A 19,869-nucleotide genomic window follows, 5' to 3' on the forward strand; every position below is an offset into this window, starting at 1 on the left:
CGTCCCTTTCTCTTGTTCTTTCCTCTCTGTTTTAGTCAATTATTTGCTCAGCAAACTTGAACTCAGGGAATGTGCCAAACATGGCACACTTTCCCCTGTTTCCTCTCTTCCTAAGGACCCCGGCCGCCCCCATGCCCTGCTTTCCTTCCGATTTCTGTCTGCTTCCCTCCCTCAGTCCCTAGCTTCAGAACGCTGTCCTCTCCTTTCCTTCGAGATCGGTGTGGCACCAGGAAGTGCTGAGGTGGGAGCAGCCGACAGTGTGTGGGGTGTTTGTCCAAGGTGGGGTTGGCGCGGCCTGGCTGTCTGGCAGAGCAGGGCAGGGCTGGAGCACAGGTTCATGTGTGGCCTGGTCCTTCCCACACCTACCCTTGTCCCACGTCTGTCGTGTCCCCCTCCCCCCCCCCCCCAGGCAGCAAAGCCAACCCAGCTGCTGCAGGAGCTGCTTTGCGGAGACAGCGCTTCTCTCAGGCCTCAGGTACAGACAGCGGAGCTCCACCTGGGGCTGGCGATGCTGCTCTGGGGCAGGGGCGGCAGGACCTGCCTTCTGAAGACGGCATGATTCCACCAGGGGCTGCCGCGTTCTCTTAGGCAGTCCTGGCAGGACCTTTGTTAAAGGTGCAATGGAGCTGTAGAAAATGAGGGTACAGCAGCGGTGGTTCTGCCGGGAGGGGAAGAACACTCTGGTTTCTTGCCTCCCGTGTGCACATGGCGACAGAGCAGGTGCCCCGGGCCAGAGCCAGGGACCTGGTCAGCTTCGAGGAGTTTATTACCTCATGGCCACAAGCTCACAGTGATCTGACCTGTCATTTATTTTACTCATTTGGCTTTTGAGATAGGTTCTCTTGTAGCCCAGAGTGGCCTGCAACTCACTATGTAGCAAAGAATGACCTTGAACTCATGATTTTTTCCTACCTTCACTTCCTAAGTGCTAGTATTACAGGCATGTATCACTATGCCTAATACTTTTTTTTGGTATGTTTTTATTCAAGACAAGGTATCACTAAGTTGCCCAGGCTGGTCTTGAACTTTTTATTTATTAATTGTGTGTTCACGTGTGCACACAGAGGACAGTTTGGGAGTCAGTTCTCTCCTTGCAGCATGTGGATTCTGGGGGCTGAACTCCCGTGCCTTTATCTGCTGAGTCTCTTACCACCCCATCCCTTGAACTCTGTAGCCCAGGCGTCTGTGAACTTACCATCCTCCTGTCTCAGCCTCCTGAGTTACTGGGGTTACAGGCCTGTGCCACCAGATCTAGCTTCTGACTTATGTATTTAGACACATTTATTTATTTGAGACAGAGTCTGTCAAGGAACCAGGCGCTCATCAATGTGGCTGGACAGCCAATGAGCTTCAGGGATCTGTCTCTGGCCCCTCCCCTGGCTCCTCCCACTGACAGTTTTTTGAAGAGGTTCCAGGGACCCAAACTCAGGTCCTCAGGCTTCCATGACAGGCACTTTGCTGAATGAGTCAACTCTTCAGCCTGGTGATTTATATTAATTTAAAATTTTTTTAATTAAAACTTTAAGCACGTGTAAGACCAGAGTGAATAATGTAATAATCCTCATAGGCCCAAGTTTCAAACATTTGGAAGTGGTCCTCGTGGCCAGTCTTGCTTTAGGCTCATTCCCAGTCCTTTCTGCCCTCAGATTATTTTGAAGAGAAACCTAGACAGCCCATCATTTCATCTCTAGCGGTACCGACTCTTAGAAAAACACCAAAATATCATCACCACACCCAACAATACTAACAAGTCTTCTAGCACTTGCACTCTCTCTCATATTTAAAAATGATTTTCCTTTTAATTTGGTCTGTACAAATAAGGTCTGTACACCATGACGGGCTGTTACGGCTAAGGTCTGTACACTGTGACGGGCTGTGACGGCTAAGGTCTGTACACTGTGACGGGCTGTTACGGCTAAGGTCTGTACACTGTGACGGGCTGTGACGGCTAAGGTCTGTACACTGTGACGGGCTGTTACGGCTAAGGTCTGTACACTGTGACGGGCTGTGACGGCTCTCACGTTGCTCCTATCTGCAGCTGTCTTTTCTTTCTCCCCTGGGATGTGTGGCTGAAGAAACAGGGTTACCTGTTGCACAGCACGTTTCCCGTCCTGGGTTTGGGGATCGAATCCTCAGCACATGTGTGACACATTCTGCTGTGTTACCTGCAAAGGCAGCTAGAGGTAGAGCTTGATCAAGACTGAAGAGTCCGTCAGTTGCTTTCCTTGGGGTGTGGGGCAAGACCCTGCCCCGTGTACACGCTATCAGGACACGCTGTGTGTGCTTGTTTCTTTGGGATGTCAGAAGCCTTGATGATCTCTGCCTGTACCCATTAATTCATTACAGACTAATTGCCCATTAATTATTCCCTCTAATTAGACATTGCTTCTTTGATTTCACAGTAAGTGATCGCTTGCTTTGGAAAGAGGCCTCTTTCTCCAGGAGGTGTTGTGGAGCTCGAGACCAGAAGGGACCAGGGTGGCTCATTCCCACTCATTCTGGCCTCTGTGGGTTGGGAAGGCAGGGCCCCTGCAAGAGCTAGGTTGGAAGTCTAGACCCGGTTCTCTGCATTGCTCTACGGACAAATCTCAAGCCGTGGTACTGGCGGAGGGAGTCAAAACCCAAGGCATTCTCAACAGCTCTTTTAGTTAGTTCTAAATACAGTTCAGCTATATTCAATTAAATTAGTGATTAGTCTCGAAGTTCCCCTGACCGTCCCTAGCGATTTCTGCTGCCTGTGACCTAATCTATAGTTTATAAAGCATGTGTGCATAACACACACACACACACACACACACACACACACACACACACACACACACACAGAGAGAGAGAGAGAGAGAGAGAGAGAGAGAGAGAGAGAGAGAGAGAGAGAGAGAGAGAGAGAAATAGCTCAGTCTAGAGACTAGGAGCTAAGCTCCAAGGTCAGCTTGCTTAGGGATGGCTGTGGCTTTACCGTTCTCTAATTACTTGGCTTTGAGCACAAAGGCTCTAAATTCTGTCTGCTTTAGTTTTCCTATAGGCTTTGTAAGGTTTATTATGAATATGTTTTTTGAGATGGAATCTCACTGTGTATCCTGGCTGGCCTGACATTCTCTATGTAGACAAGGCTGGCCGTGAATTCACAGAAATCCCCTGATCTCTGCCTCCGGAGTCCTGGGATTAAAAGCACGCACCACCACACCCAGCTAGTTTATGAATATTAAGTGAAGAACCCAGCACAGTGTGCAGGACACAGGGAGGCACTCAGTATGTGTTCCCTATTGTTATGTAAATTATCTCTTGGCAATCCAGTATCTAACTTGGGACAGAACGGTGGCAGACAGCTAACGGTTGTGTGTTATGGAGAGAAGAGTCGATCTTCTTTGTTTTGGTGTCCATCACCAAGGAGGTCCATGCCGCCTTCAGGAGCCATTTCTTTCTTTCTTTTTTTTTTTCTACCCTGGCCATGCTCATGAGAGTTTTGAGGACCATGAAGTTATATCTAGAGAAGTCAGGGCCCTTCCTCTGGGAATCATAGTGAGCGGAGGATGTGTCTGCCCTGGGGCAGGGGACCTGGCTGTCCCACAGTTGCTCTGTCCTTCTCTGAGGGCTGGGGATAAGCAGGGAAGGAGTGGGGAGGACTCAGGGCGTGGCTTCGATCTGCCCCTGGTACTTTTCCCTCTTGGAGGCCGGGCGGGGGGGGGGGGGGGGGGCTGTCTCTTACCCACTGGGAGGTCCCCCGAGGTTTGGGCCTGGAGAGTTGGGTGAGTGAGGCTCCTCCCCGGGAGATTGAGGTCCCTGAGGCCTGTCTCAGCTGCTCACCCATCTGCCCCTGCAGATTGGATGGAAATCTGTGTTAAGAAGATGAAACACAACAACCTGCTGGGCAGAAAAGGGAGTGGACCAACCAGAGGCTCTCAGTACTCTCCTGGATTTACATGGGCCAGAGGCTCCAGCCAGAAAGGCATCGGAGCTCAGGTTGGACTCTTACCCCAGCTCCGCCTCTTTGGCTAGCCCTGTGCCTTTTCACATGCTGGCCACTGGAGTTGTACACTGGAGGGCCTCTCGAGGGAGACAGAGAAACAGGGAGAAGGGTAGCCATGTGAGAAAGAGAGGAGTCTGAGCAGTTGGAGCCCGGGAGGAGAGGGAACGAGGGAGCCTGGACACTGCTGCCTTGGGCGGCCCAGGAGGAAGAATATACACTCTGAGAAAATGCGGTGCTGTATTTCTGTCTCCCTGGGCTCCGGCCCAGAACATCCTGGAGCTACCTCTGCTGAGAGCTTGGCCACGTGACTCACAGACGGGAATGGAGAGCGGTGAGCTTTCTGTCCCGGGCACGGGAGGGCAGAGGGAAACCAGAGGGAAATAGGAACAGAAGGAGCTGTTTCACCTCATCTTCGTGCTGCAGGCTGCTCCCCGAGCTGGCTTCCACCTGGAGGGGGTCTCTGCCTGAGCACAGGGCTCCATCCAGGGTGTGAGCCAGGGGCAGGTCTGGACTCATCTGTACTGTAAGGGAAGAAGGGAGCCAGATGGGAGTGACGAGGGTGAGTGGGTTCAATGAGGTCAGACTGGACTTGTGCCCAGGTCCCAGTGCCCAGCTGAGTGCAGAGAAAGCTCTCTTGGAGTGAAAACGGTAGCGAAGGCATGAATGGACCCTCAGGCACCTGGCAGCGAAAGCGCTCAGCTAGAAATGTTTAAATAGAGCAGCAGTTCTCAACCTGTGGGTCACAGCCCCTTTGGAGCTGCCTATCAGATATCATTTCCATTATGGTTTACAATGACAGTTATGAAGTGGCAACGAAATAATTTTATGGCTGGGGGTCAGCACACCCTGAGGAACTGTAATAAAGGGTCGCAGCGTTAGGAAGCATCGGACGAGAGGCCGAGGCAGAGCCTGTGGGCACTGCTGTGGGCATTGGTATTGCTTTGGGTTGTTCCTGTCTCTGTCACCACATTGCTGAGGTGCTTACTGGGTGGTGTAGGAGGGACAGTGGGATAGCCATGCTAGAATCAGGAGAGTAAGCAGGGAGGTAATCAGGGAGTCTCGTGGGTTTGTCCCTGCCTCTTCCCGTGGGTTCCTAGTGCTTCTCATGTTGTGGGCGCTGACAAGGTTTGGCCCATGAAGATGTGCCTCAGTAGGCAAAGGGGAGTTTTATCCACTCGAACTTTTTAGGCCATGTTCCTCCTCCCTGGCCCTAGAACAGGATGGACCTGCTTTAGGGACGGGGAGCTGGGTATCCACTGATGCCCTTTGGTCTGCACAAGTTCAAGGACACAGCCAGGGCTGGGCTCCATTTCAGCTGGCAGAAGGAGGCACGGAACTGGAACCACAGAGAAAGCTGGCCGCTGAGGGACTGGCCACGAGTGCTTGGCCTGCCTCAAAAGCAGCGCAGAGGAAAGTGGGGTGGACCCAAGCCAGGGGCAGCCCAGCTGCTTGACTGGACTCCCGGGAGCTGGACAGAGTGAGGAGCTGTGCCCATTGTGGGCACAGGGTCTTCATGTTCATGGCAGCCTAGCCGTACTTGGCATTGACAGCCTGGCATGGCTGTTGCCGTGTTTTCTTGTGCCCCCCCCCTTCCTGTACCTGATTACTGAGATCCTTGCGGGACCGAGTGGCTACCCGGATGCCCAGCTGAGAGTGTACTACAGAGTTGGCACACAGACTACTCTTAACAATTACCAAAAAGAAACGTTCTAGACATTCTAAAAGAACCCGCAGCAGTTTCTAAAGGTCCTCTAGGTAAGAACAAACTCCTCTCCAGTCAGGTGGGACTTTGCTAAAGTGTTTTATGTGCCCAGGACTCCAAAGACAGGCAGCTGGACATGCCCCCCCCCCCCAGCTCTGGGGACGGAGTTCTAGATGCCTCTGAGCAAGAAGAGTTCATGGAGTGCCCACCATGATAATGTCTTTATCAAACCAGAGATATTATCACATGTGAGTCATTTAATGGGGTGACCAAGTCATCCTGGTTTGTTCAGGACTTTCCTGAAAGAAGTCCTGCGTGGCGGGAACTCCCTTTAATCCCAGGAAAACGGAGACAGTTAGTCACCTGTTCAGGGATTCTCCCTCAGCCAGCTCTCAGCTCAATTTCCATTTCTGTTGTGCTGACTGAAGGGAAATGTGTCTTTTCGCCACTTATTTTCCGTCTTCCATGTGCCGATCCCAGGAATCTGGAGTCACAGATGGACAGGGATGTCACCTACCCGTGACACAGGCCTTTCATGTCTCACAGGAGCACCAAGACATCTGTGTCTGAAAGCCTTTGGGTTAGCCGAGGCCTAGCATGGAGCAGGCTCCTGCCTGTCAGTGGCTGAGCATGCCCATCAAACCTATGTCAGAGTCTCTTCTCTTCTGAATGATGCCAAGTGCCACCTTCTTTTCCCAGATGGCACGGTCCCTAATTGTCACCCTCAGGTCATGTTAAAACACTCAGAATCGACTTCCCGGTTCAGCACCTCTAGACACAAAGTCCTCTGCTTTGTGTTTTTTCTTCACTCCAAATCTTTATTTTTTTAACCCCTCTGATTCTTTTTTTTTTTTTTTTTTTTTTTTAAGATTTACTTATGTATTATGTATACAGTGTTTTGCCTGCATGTATGCCCACAGGCCAGAAGAGGGCACCTGAACATATTATAGATGGTTATGAATCACTACCATGCGGTTGCTAGGAATTGAACTCATGACCTCTGGAAGAGCAGCCAGTGCTCTTAACCACTGAGCCATCTCTCCAGCCCCTCTCTCTGAGATTCTTTTGTTGTTATTGTTGTTGTTTGTAGTGCTGGGGATGGAACCTGGGGGCCTTGACCACTGAGCCATAATCCAGTTTGTTTGGTTCCTTTCTTCGTCTGACTAGTGATTCTGTTTTCTTGTCTTGGTGTCTGTTCCTTCTCTGATGGAGCCAAAGAGTGGCCAGGGCTCAAGTTTCCTGTTGTCCAGCCCTGCCCTTCCCCTCTCATCCCATAAAGGGGTTATTCACACAGGCTTCTTGATTTACCCTATTTATAAATCTTTGCAGCATGTCTCTGTCCCAAGTGGCAAACACTAGCCTACCCTCCTTAATCCTATCTACCACTCCAGCCTTTGCAATACTAAAAATATCCTTTCATCTACGCCTTTCAAGTCCTGACTCTTCTTAGGCCAACTTCACCGTCACACCAGTGAGACGTGCCCTGTGAGGGACAGGGCCTCAGGTAGACAGTGGCTCAGGCCTCTAGAGGGTGGCCTTGGAGGAGACTCCTGGGGTCCAAGCACAGCTGGATTATATTGCACTATTACAGGTTAGGAGGAGGGGATGGGGGGCCCCACAGAACCTTGGGGTCAGGGCTGGAGTGTGTGTCAGGCTTCGCTTTGTTCTCAGTCACTACGCTCGTGATTTGAGCCTAGATGTGTCTTGGGGGGCATGCCTTACACTTGGCTGCTGTGGCCAGAGCCAGCCTTGAAGCCTCTCTGCCCATTGCCGCCCACACCTTACTGTGGCTGGAAGAAGGATTTTAACTTCATTTTGTCTATTTCCTCCCTCCTCATAGAAGGCAGGTAGCCATATGACCGCCTACTAGACCATCAAGACAGAATAAGTTGCCCTTGGGACGACACCCCAAACAAATAGGTACTCAGGTAGCATCTACCCTTCGCCATTTGTCTTCCCACAAGTTTTTCATGCATGTGGCAAATCCATTCTTCACCTCCTCTGTGCAGGGAATGGGGGGCATGATCATGGCGAAGACCTGTTACAGCACAGTCTTTACCTCAGCGTGGTCTCTGCCTCTGTTCACCTGGCTGGGGCAGCAGGTGAGAGGTGGGTCTACATGGTCCCATCCATCTCTCTAAGGTCCTCATCTTCATGGCATGGGGCACAGGAGATTGGCTGTGGGAGCCATGTGGCCTGAGCTCTATGGATGACCTGGCTGGGAAGCAGAGGGCACTTGGGTGGGCCATTTGTCTTTGCGGGCCTTGGCGTTCCCGTCTTTCCAGGGGCCTGACACCTTCTGCCTGCCCTTCATTGTAGGGGTGCCATGCAGTCAAAACGAGACTGGCAATGCAAAAGCTCTACATAAGTCAGGTGCTTGAGGAGCACAGAGCTGAGCCTCTCCCGGGAAAGCGTCTGAAGATCATTGCTTTGAGCACAGGTTTCCCAAGGGCCAAGTGTCTGGTGCTTAGCATTGCTGGCACATAGCAGTTGCCCAGTAAATACTTGGGACATGGACATTGGCTTCTGGTCAGCATTTTTCAAATGGATGTGTCATATGATGGTGAGGAGATTAAGTTCCAAGGAAATAAAGCATGGCAAGGTCAGATTTGGATACCGCCTATCAGGGAGGGCTTCTTGAAAGAGGCGGCTTATATTTAGGGTGGAAGAATATGCATCCTTCAGGACACTCTACAGGATGGATGGGCACATGTTAAAATCCTAAGGCTGGAGGGTCGTTCCTGTGCGTTAGGGCAGGAGTGGCCGAAAGGAAGGAAGGAAGGTGTAAAGACAAGTGTTAGGCGGGCAACAGCTACAGTTAGGTTCTGAGGGATGAAAATGCCTGCCGGGGCAGGGGGATACAGAGGAGGATGTTTGAGGAGAGCAGCTGTGGCTGGTGGAGGAGCCCCCAAGATGCCACAGTCTGCTTCTCCCATCCCTGATGGCTCTTAGTAGTGTTCTCGGTGACATCACTTGCTGAGCGCCAGCCTGTGCCACACACTGACGGCATGTGACTTAATGAAGGCTGGGGCAGCAGTCTGGTGTGCCATCCCGTTGGCCTCCCGAGGTAGGGTGGATCCGGCCTGGCACTGGACAGGAAGGGGAAGAGAATTCCCAGAAGGCGAAAGGCCCTAGAGCCTGAGGATAATAGATTTTCATTTCCTCGTTTTAAACAGGAAGCCTGGGCACACACAGGCGCTTGCAGTCGAGTTAAATAAGGCTAAGGGTAGCGGATAACCAGATGGACATGAAGTCCTATGCAAGCTCTGCTGCCTGCTGTGTGACTTTGAGCAACTTTCCTAACCTCTCTGGCATCACATTTTTTTTAAAAAAAATAATTATTTCACTTTATTTTATGAGCATTGGTGTGAGGGTGTCAGATCTTCTGGAACTGGAGTTACCGATCGTTGTGAGCTGCCATGTGGGTGCTGGGAATTGAACCCTGGTCCTCTGGAAGAGCAGCCAGTGCTCTTAACCGCTGAGTCAGCTCTCCAGCCCCATGACATCACATTTTTAAATCTATAAAGTCAAAGCAATGTAAGATTTTTGCCGAAGATCTAAGTAATGAGAACAAGGCCCACATACACTTGATAAGGAGCCAGGGCCCGGGTGCCTGTGTTTTTAGTTTATTCTCAGTCTTCAGCCTCAGGGCAGCTCCAGCCTCCTGACTGACATGTCCACACTGTCCCCAGCACAAGGGACAGACTCCAAGCCTTCCTTATTCTCCTTGTACCAAGACATGACAAGTGAAAGATGTCGCTGAGGTCCTTGTCATCTGATGTTTTCAGCCTAGCAGAGGATTAGGGAAATAGGTGAGCTCTAAGGAGCCTCCTGCAGATGAAGGGGAGACCTCAGCTTCCACCCACCCCTTCCGTGTGGAGGGCGTGTGGGAGTGTGACAGGGTTCAGGCTGGCTCTGAGGACAGCTGTGTAGCTCAGGTGGAAACAATGGCAGGCACTATGACAAGAGGTGCCCGGCGGCCTGGGAGTCTTGGATCTGCAGGGGCCTGGCAAGGAGGTGGAATGCTGGCAGCTGAGGGTGGGGGGCTTGAATGCCCACCCAGGGGACTGGATGTCATCCTTTAAAGACTGTTAAGTAGGCAGGAGGCACAACCAGCTTGCTCCCTCCCCTCTCCCAGCTCCAGCCTGTGGTGGCCATGTGCAGTCAGTCGAAGATCAGAGTGGCTTTGTAGCCGGCCTGAGCACACACAGGATCTGCTGTGGGGTCGGAATGGGAGCTCAGGACCTTTGGCGTCTGCTCAGCCGTGTTTCATCTCAAGACCTGTCCTGTCGGCATCGCTTATCTGACTGCTCCTGCTGTCCTTGTGGGCAGCTGCGGCCTCTGGCTATCAAGAACAGCTTTGTTCATCTAAAGGGCCAGGAATGATGGAGTCTGGCTCTCCTCCCCCACTTTCCCCCAGTTCTCTGGCACACAGAAGGAGTCACAGGATCCTCTGGAATAGGTTCCATCTTCAGGTGCTTGATGCCTGGCACAGGCCAGGCATGGTGGAGGACTTGTTTTTCAAAAGACCAGGTAGGATGCAGGAGGTAGAGGCCGCATTCTGAAGCTTTGGAAGACACTGATAGGCCCTTCTGCTCCTCCCTCCGACACCGCACACCCAGGGCGGCCCCGTGGGCCTTACCACGGCAGACCTCACTGGTGTGTGTGGAGCAGAGTCAGTTTGCACTGAGGGTCATGTGGGGAGAAGTGAGATTCCAGAAGGGACAGGGAGGGGTGGCGCAGAGCCTCCCGGGGGTTCAATAGTGCGGCTGTCGGTGTCCCCGTGGCCAAGCTATCAAGTAAGGATTTCTAGTTGCTTCTTGTAAACAGAGCAGTCTTAGAGTCTGTCCTCCAGACAGGAGCCTCCTCTGGCTCTGTGGCAGCCCAGCCGGTGGGTGCTTCTGGTGGGTTGTATGGCAGAGCGAGGCGCTTCCCATGAGAAGCAGCCCCCAAAGTTCACCCGAACCGTGGGAGTAGGAGGTGAGGTACAGACAGTTTCTGTACTGAGTGCCACTCAGGAAAGTCCTGAGCAAGCATGACAAAACATCAGAAGAGGGGCTGGAGAGATGGCTCAGTGGTTAAGGGCACTGACTGCTCTTCCTGAGGACCCGGGTTCAATTCCCAGCACCCACATGGCAGCTCATAACAGTCTGTGACTCCAAGATCCGGCACCCTCACATAGACAGACACACATGCAGGCAAAGCGCCAATGCAAATAAAATAAATGAATTAAAAAAAAAATCAGAAGAGAAAGGAACCACGCCCTTCCTCTCTGGGTGGGGAATGGTGAATTTGTAAGGGGACAAAACAGGAACCCTTCCACTTAAATCTCATCGTTGGTGTCAGTAAGGAAGTCCCTTCACTTGACTTCGGTTTCTCCATGTTTAGGAATAAAAATGTGTGAGGCCAGCCACAGAGTAAGATGCAAATGATTTCTGGGTTTGCCCCACGGAGCAGGTGTTAGCTGCGGTCCTCTGGGAGGAGGCGAATGAATGGTCCATAAAGTGAGCAGGATGGATGCCTGCTTCTCCTTCTGTTCCCAGAGCTGCCCTCTGGGATAGGGGACATGTCGCTGCTTCTGCTCTCTCTCCCCTCCTTCCCGGACCATCTACATGCTGCTTGGTCTGTTGGGGGTGGGGATGAACTCGGCCTCATGCTGGGGGGACTTGGCATAGATCTTGTCAAGGTGGGGAGCCAGTGAGGGTGGCCTGAGAGAGTCTGGTCTCCCAGGAGCGGCTGGGAGGTGACTCAGTTTTCCATCTGCTGGGAGCCTCCCCTCTTCTTTGAGTAGCGCTCACTGTCAGAGTGGCCCTGCAAGTCCTGGGCCTCGTGGGTGTACATGGGAGAAGACGGTGGTGGCACCCATCTTTAATCCCCGCACTTGGGAGGAGGAAGCAGGAAGATCAGGAGTTCAAGGCCACCCTGGGCTACAGAGATTAAACCAGTCTAAAAGAGAAACAGACCCTGGTGGGGGTGCACGCCTTTAGTCCCAGCACTAGAGACAGGAATATAAGGCGGGTGGAGACAGGATCTCAGGCCCATTCAGCCTGAGATTTCATAAAGGCAAGAACTCTCTGGTGGCTCGCTGCTCTGCTTCTGTGATCTTTCGGCTTTCACCCTAATATCTGACTCCAGATTTTTATTGATTAAGATTAATTAGATTCAGACTGCATCTGACACCCAACGTGGGGTGCGAACCCATGACCCCGAGATTAAGAGCCTCATGCCCTACCGGCTGAGATAGCCTGGGGAATGGGAGGTGTCTGAAGAGCAGACTCACCTGGCAGAGGAGGCCCAGGTGTCCGCCAGGTCAGGCTTTCACTCCTGGGTGGGCGGTTTCTGCGCAGACTCGCAGGAGAGGCCTGGCTGTTGCTGTGGACACCACCTTCCTCCTTGTCCCGAGGAGAGCTGAGATCTGGGTTGGCCACTGCTTGGGAAACTTCTGGAGTGACTCTGTCTTGTCCTTGGCGCCACAGGCTTTGTGCTTAGATTTATTTATTTATTTATTTATTTATTTATTTATTTATTTATTTATTTATTTATTATTTATTGGAAACAGAGGGAGATTTAAGGGAGAGAGGTGTAGAGATGTCCGTGACTTTGGACAAGGCTGGAAAGAGTCTCTGACTCAGGTCTGTGGTTGGTGCTTTGGCTTCTGTTGGCAGCTGGTTTCCGCTGTTGATGGATGGGACTGTTTAGGAGAGAGATGGGGTCACAGGATCATGTTCTCTCTCTCTGTCTCTCTCTCTCTCTCTCTCTCTCTCTCTCTCTCTCTCTCTCTCTCTCTCTCTCTCTCCTCACCATTCGGCACCTCTGTGCTTTAGCCCCAGATCAATAGAGCAATTAATTCCCCCCCTGGAGGACAGCTGTGTGTCAGGCCAAAGGGAAAAAACAGCATGCCTTCCTCTGTCCCTCTGCCTTGTAGCGACGACGTTTTAGCCTATGCTGACTTTTCCAAGGATAAGTGTTTGTCTGTTGTGTGGTGATGAAGACTTAACCTAGCCACTTGTACATGCTGGGCAAAAACATTCCACCACTGAGCCGTGTCCCCAGACCTTGGTCTTCTGAGGCAGGGTCTTACTGTGTAGCTCAGGCTAGCTTAGAACTCTCCATTCTCCCGCATCAGCCTAAGTGGTGGGATCACAGGTGTATTCCATCACAGCTTGATGGGGAATGAGTTAAAGTTAGTAAGGCTGATGTCTGTCTTAGCTTCCCCGGTGTCTGGGAATGGGTTCAAATTCTGGAAAGTCAGATCGGTGTTGGCACACTAAAGAAGATAGAAAGCAGAGGGCACTGTGGCTTTCCAGACGACTTCCCCATCTTTCTGGAACAAGCTAGCTAAGCTGCCATCCCTAGACTAGGGAGGAGGGGACAGCTCAGCCCCGGGGCTCAGCCTGCTCTGAGAAAAGCCCGCTCCAGACATCCTGTGCTGACACTAGGAACAGGTTGAGCATCTCCTGTGTCCGTATTCTGAGTGTCCCACAGCTCATGTTTCCACAGCTCTCTCCCTAGTCCAGTGTGGGTTTCTCGTGGGTTCAGGAATGCTCCAATACCCACCCTTTCCATCCTGTGTCAAGAAGGCCAACCCGGGCCTCTCCCCACCATTCTCCTCTGTCCATGGTTTTCGAAATTTGGGGACTATCTCAGAACTCTAGCCGGTCCTGAGGGAGCAGATTCTTCCTGTGGGGAGGGAGTGCCCAGACAGCATAGGTCTACTGATGCATGGGATGACGTCACTGAGCAGAAGCTGCTTTGTGTGAGTCGTATACACCGTGGGACCCACAGTGGCCTCCCAGATTCCCTCGCAGCTCTGCTGTGTGCGGAATGGAGGCAGTTCCGACTGTGGAGCGAGCGTCTTCAGCAGTGTGCGCAGTCTTCATGTCTATGGCCATCAGTATCACCTCCATACTGCAACGTTCCTAGGACTTTTCACTGTCCTCCCGAGTGCACCTGTCCCCAGGCTGTGCTCTCTCTCCCCCGAGCACCTGGATCCACAAATCTAGCTGTCACTGCTGCTTTTGATGAAAGGATGGCTTCCTTCACTTATTTCGTCTGCATCCGTCTAGGATGGAGGCGCCTCACTGCGGCGGCTCAGGATGAGTCGGAGTCCGTGGAATGAATGGCTGAGGTGTGGCTATCATTCCAGCATGGTGGGGACTTCTGATCGGCTAGAGAAAACGCCTGGAGGAAGTGGCATCTGAGCTCAGCCAGAATCATTGTCCACTGTCATTGTACCCTGGGAGAGATGAAGCCAGTCTGTATCTGGGATGGAGTCAGGGGCTAGTTTCTGGGGAAGTTTTTCTGGTTACAAGATAATCAGTGTGGCTGGAATCTGCCGCCTTAAAGAACAGCTTTCTCTAAGTGACTGAGGAATGGGCCACCCAACAGAATCTTTGCAGACGGTGGCGTGGAAACATCAAGGCCCTTTGAGGAAACATTAAGATTTCAAGTCAGCTGCTTAACCCTCCCCTCCCCCAGAGCCTTTGAAAGAAGAGGGAGCTGGGGGTGGTGATGCACGCCCATTATCCCTGCACTCAGGAGGCAGAGGCAGGTAGATATTGGTGGTATACACCTGTTAACCCAGCACTGGGGAGTTTAGTCTTGCTAACCTAAGACCGGCCTTACCCTCAAAGTGACACTGCCTTAAAAAACAGCCAATTGGGCCAGACTTGGTGGCATGTGCCCTTCACTGGGGAGGCAGAGGAAGGCGGATCTCTGAGTTCCTAGGTCTACATAGGGAGTTCCAAGACAGCCAGTGCTATAGAGTGAGACCCTGTCTCTAAATAAATAAATAGTAAAAATAAAAACCAACTAACTACCCTACCAAATAAACAAATGATGAGTGGGGACCAAGTGGGCCTGAGATTTCAAACCAAGGAGATTAGTATTGACATGGCAGGTGGGGGGAAAGGGGGAATGTTTGAGAATTTCTGAGCCAGACAGTTGCATATGATATTAGGAATTAACCTCCAACCTCCTGGAGGAAATTTCTTCAGCTGTAAAGCACAATGGTGGGGTAATCAGCTCTCTCCTATGGCCCATTTCAAATACTTCATGTTATCTACCTGCTGCCTGTAAAATCCAGTTTGTCCTATAATCGGAAGTGGTTGGACAGGGCTCAGTGATTAGAAATAGAAGTCACTCTCCCCTCCCTCCCTCCCTCCCTCCCTCCCTCCCTCCCTCCCTCCCTCCCTCCCTCCCTCCCTTCCCTTCCCTTCCCTTCCCTTCTCTTCCTTCTTCTTCTGGTCTTTCAAGACGGGGTGTCTCTGTGTAGCCCTGGCTGTCCTGGAACTTCCTCTGTAGCCCAGGCTGGCCCTGGGGTTAAAGGTGTGAGACACCACAGCCCAGCTACTCTCTCCTTTCTGCAAGAGAGAAACACATATGAAGGGACTAGAGTGCATGCTGGTTCTGAGCTGAGCTCGCAAAGCTTGGGGGTGCGGGTGAGGAGGGTGGGGGCTAGGGGTAGCTGGAGCCCCGAAGAATTAGAAGCCCTGGATTTGTCCCCTAAGGCACTGCTTGTCCCTTGTCCCCAGCTCTGGCCTATGTACTGTCCCTTTGGTGCCCCCATCCCCACCCCAGACATCAGCATGGGCATTGCTGCCTCCTTGGCCCCACTGGAAGGCAGGACTTAGGTGGGTAAAAGCCTCTGCATGAAGAGATAAGACTCAAGGAAGAAGGTGAGATGTGGCTCGGGGAGATCACAGGGCACGAGGTTAATGAGGTTGGACGTGTCTCGCTCCATGCCTGGGGTCCATGTTGCTGCAGGGCAGTGGCAGGTATCTGTTCCTTCCAGTTGGCTGCTTAGGCTTGGGGCAGTGGTATCCGGTAGAGTCTAGTCTTTCCAGTGACCTCCTGATTGTTGCTTATGACCTATTTCCCTTCCTTATGATGTGGACAAGAGTTAGATGGAATTTGGGAGACTCAGTCTCTAAAAAAAGAAGCTTCTCTTTAGGGGGACCCTCCTCTTCCCAGGCTCCCAGAGCAAGTGGAACATTCCATTTAAAGAGAGAGATAGGGTCAGGCGGTGGTGGTGCATGCCTTTAATCCCAGCACTTGGGAGGCAGAGCCAGTCGGATCTCTGTGAGTTCGAGGCCAGCCTGGTCTACAGAGCAAGATCCAAGACAGGCTCCAAAGCTACACAGAGAAACCCTGTCTTAAAAAAACAAGGGGTGGGGGTGGACAAGATGAGCCAAGTGCTGCTCCTCCAATAGGTCTCAGTAAGAGGGGATAGCTACCATCTTGTGTCCTTGAGGATATCCCACTTCCTGCATCCTCACCCCAACATGCCTGAATGGCCCGACAGGGCTCTAGAACCTCTATCTAGAGAGACCAGGCAAGGGAACATCTTCTCAGAAGGCTGTCCCTCTGGGCCCCTTCACTTACCCACCCAGTAGGGCTACCCGAGCCACATTTCCAGGAGCCTGATTAATATGTGATCTGCAGGAATTGCTCCCTGTGGGAGTGTGAAGCCAGTGCCAGCTGATAGGAAGGGGCAGCTCAGGAGACTTCTCTGCAGGCAGACAAACAACAGGGCCTTTCCAGGAAGCTGTGGGGAGAGAGCTCTCTGTGAGAGGCTCCAGGGTGGCTGTCAGCAGGCAGCTTGAATGGGTTTCTGCATTTGCTGTTGATTCCTTAATTAGACACCCACATGGTTTTCCCCACCCCACCCCTGCCCCGTAATGACCACGGCTTCCAGAAGATCACAGACAACAGTAAAAGGAATAATATTCAGCTTTATTCAGTTAAACGTGTGTGTGTGTGTGTGTGTGTGTGTGTGTGTGTGTGTGTGTGTGTTGAATGTCTATGTGCAGGTGTGTATACAGGTGTGATCACTTGTGTGAATGCATGTGGGGGCAGAGGTCATTGTCCTTCATATTGATTCTTTCAATCACTTCTCTACATTACCATCATCATTGAGACAGGGCTTTTCGGTGAAGTTGGGACTTGTTATTTGGGGTATGTTGGCTGGCCAGCAAAGCCCCGAGACCTCACTGTTCCCACCACACCAGCACTGAGGTTCCAATGCCCAGGTTTTTTTTATATGGGTGCAGGTCATCTGAACTCAGATCCCCACGATCATGCAGCAAGTGCTTTACCCGCTGAGCCATTTCCCCAACCCGAGGACAAACATTTAAAACATTTTATCTATATTTTTTTTTTTTTTTTTTTTTTTTTTTTTTTTTTTGGTTTTTTCAAGACAGGGTTTCTCTGTGTAGCTTTGCGCCTTTCCTGGAGCTCACTTGGTAGCCCAGGCTGGCCTCGAACTCACAGAGATCCGCCTGCCTCTGCCTCCCGAGTGCTGGGATTAAAGGCGTGTGCCACCACGCCCGGCATTTATCTATATTTTTTAAATGTTGTGTGTGTGTGTGTGTGTGTGTGTGTGTGTGTGTGTGTCACACACACTCACATGTGTGGAAGGCAGAAAATAACTTTTAGGAGTCAGTTCTTTCCTTGCACCATGGGGTCTGGGGAGAGTACTCAGCCCAGCAGACTTGGCTGCAAATGCTTTTCCCCACCAGCCATCAAAATGGTCCTCAACACACACTTCTGAGCAAAGATGTTCTCAGTTTCCGAGACACAATGATTCTGTCTTAAGAATCCTTTGAATGTTTTAGAAAGAACACTTGAAAACTCTTATTCTACTTGGCTGTTTTCGTTAATCTTTTGGTTACGTATTCAGGAGATCTCGCTGCTTAGTTCCTGAAGTAGAAGCAATGTGTAGAAGAAAAAAAAGCCCCGTGGCCACGCCTTCCCAAAGCAGGGAGCTTGCTGCCCTGTACCCCACACCTGGGGCGGGTGAACTGTCCTCCCTCTGCTTTTTCTGCCTTGTGATTCTGGGGCCACTCAAATCCCCCCATTTCTGAGGAGTGGGAGTTCTCACTTGCAAAGCACCAGAGGGTAGAATTAGAGGAAATTTCTTGTGGCTTCCCCATCTAAAGCATAGCCCTAATTTATTGGATCCAATTTCAACTCTGAATCTTTCTTCTCCATAAATGTTTGTTTGATTTTGTTGTTGTTGTTGTGTGATAATCTTTTTCAAAGGTTGTTGGCTTTTGTGTAGTCCTGTCTGGCCATGTGTCTCAGAACAAGTTTTTATCCTACATGGATCTTTTCATTAAACGTATGTATTTATTTTGTGTGTGTGTGTGCATGCATGCACATGCCCCATGGTGCGTGTGTGGGGGTCAGAGGATAACGTTTGGGGGCTAGTTCTCTTCATCCACCATGTAGATTCCAGGGATCAAACTCAGATCACTGAGCTTTGGGGGCCGACTTTTCCCACTGAGCCATCTCACTGGCCCCTTCTAAGTGGGTCTTTGCCCTGTATCCCTGTCTCCAGCAGGATGGGAGATGGAGACTGAGCAACTTTGTATTCCTACTACGTGCAAGTCTAGGAGCCCAGAGGGAGCATGAGGAATTGCCAAAGAGTTCCATTTCTTCAGATGCTTCAGGTCCCTCCCCCGAATCTCAGGCAGCCTAGGCTGGCTTCGAACTCACTACATAGCTGAGATGACCTCTCATTTCTGATCTACTTGCTACTATCGTGTGTGTGCTGGCCTTACCAGTGTGTGCCATCATACCCAGTTTGTGCAGTACCAGGGACTGAACCCAGGGCTTTGTGCGTGCTAAGCAAGCACTCTGCTTACTGAGCTACATCCCCCTCTCTTGTCAATGATCTTCACACAGGAGAAAGGCTTGCGGAGGGAAGCTGCTCGTGGTCATACACACGTGTAATCCCAGCTATGGGAAGTGCAGATAGGGGGAGCCCTATGGGGCTCCCTGTCTGACCAACCAGCCTAGCTTAATAGGTGAGTTCCAGGCCAATGAGAAAAAAACAAACAAACAAAAACACCACAAACAAACAAACAAACACAAAAACAACCAAGTCCATGTAGGCTGTATGAGGATGGCTGAATGAGTGTAGAATGGTATAACCTTTCCGAGAGTTCAGGGCCAGTGGTTCTTGTGCTTGATCACAGTTGGGGTGAAAGACTAGACAGGGACTAAGTCAAGGTTGAGCTGGCAGTTGGGAGGGCGTTTGGCTACAAAGATGTTGTTGACACGGAGGGGAAGGAGGGGAAACAGAGGAGACCCCACTGATGACTGGTTCCAGAGCTCAGGGGGCTCAGAAAAGTATTTCATGGCACACGCCTTTAATCCTCGCGCTTTGGGAGGTAGAGGCAGGTGGATTTCTGTGAATCTGAGATGAGCTTGGTCTGCATAACAAGTTCCAGGCTACCTAATACTATGTAGACCTTGTCTCAAAAAAAAAAAAACAAAAAAACAAAAAAACAAAAAAAAAATTAGCCCATACATACCTTCCCCCTGCCTAGCTCAGATCTGCCCCAGCCCCCTTCTTAGAGGTGGTCGCCATCACCTGTGCCTACTGGGCCCTTCCTAAGATGCACTAAGTTGGGGAGCAGGTGAGCCAAGTATGATTGTGGGCCAAATGCAGCCTACTACCTGATCTTGTATCCTCTGCAGGCTAAGAATGCTGTTTATCTTTTAAATACCTGGGAAAAACACCAAAATAAGAATATTATTTTGTCAGCAGCTCTGTGGGTGCTGGGAACTGAACCCGGGTCCTCCACAAGAGCAGTCAGTGGTCTTCAGCACTGAACCATGTCTCCAGCCCTTGAGTTGTTTTGTATACATAAAAGCTATATGAAATTCAAACCTTAGTGAGCACAAGGAGAGTCTGGTTGACACATCCACGATGACCCTCTGGCTGTCCCTCTGTCCCTCTGGCTGCTCTTGCACACTGGGAGAGCTGATTACGGGTAACGGAGACCATGCCCCAGAGCGAAACGTCTGCACTCTACCCCTTACCTAACGTGTTGTTGACTTCCGCTCTAGGCAAGTGCAATCACATTGGTAGTCATAAACCATTTTTAATCCAATACTAGGGATGAAGCTCATTGGTAGGTTATTTATTTAGTGGAATCTCCAGTCACCGCCACCCCCCCACCCCCACCCCCACCCCCGCCACCGCCGCTGTTTATTTCAAATAGTAGAATGCTAAATTCTTCCACATTCACTGACCATTTCTTGAAGACCGTGCCATATCAATCCTATAATATTGTCAGAGGGTGGTCAAGCTTCATTTGACTTTAAAAGTCAATGCTGAGTTTAAGCTGCCCCAGTGCTCAATAGGAAGTTGGACTCGGTGGAGACCAAGTGTGGAGCCTGAAGATGGAGA

General features: G+C 51.1%; 1 protein-coding gene across 28 annotated transcripts in view; it reads left to right on the forward strand.

The window, feature by feature from the left end:
• Plekha6 (pleckstrin homology domain containing A6) overlaps positions 1 to 19,869 on the forward strand; it is a 139,162-nt gene that overhangs the window by 42,041 nt on the left and 77,252 nt on the right. The window contains exon 1 of one of the 28 annotated variants that reach the window (XM_042258142.2): positions 3,894 to 4,298. The exons of 26 other annotated variants lie outside the window; for them this stretch is intronic. The gene's annotated coding sequence lies outside the window, so the exon portion shown is untranslated. Of the gene's footprint in view, positions 1 to 3,893; positions 4,299 to 19,869 lie in introns of those variants that run through there. One more of the 28 variants, XM_076547402.1, reaches the window with a different exon arrangement.

Source organism: Peromyscus maniculatus, chromosome 11, assembly GCF_049852395.1.
Source record: "Peromyscus maniculatus bairdii isolate BWxNUB_F1_BW_parent chromosome 11, HU_Pman_BW_mat_3.1, whole genome shotgun sequence".
NCBI lineage: Eukaryota > Metazoa > Chordata > Mammalia > Rodentia > Cricetidae > Peromyscus > Peromyscus maniculatus.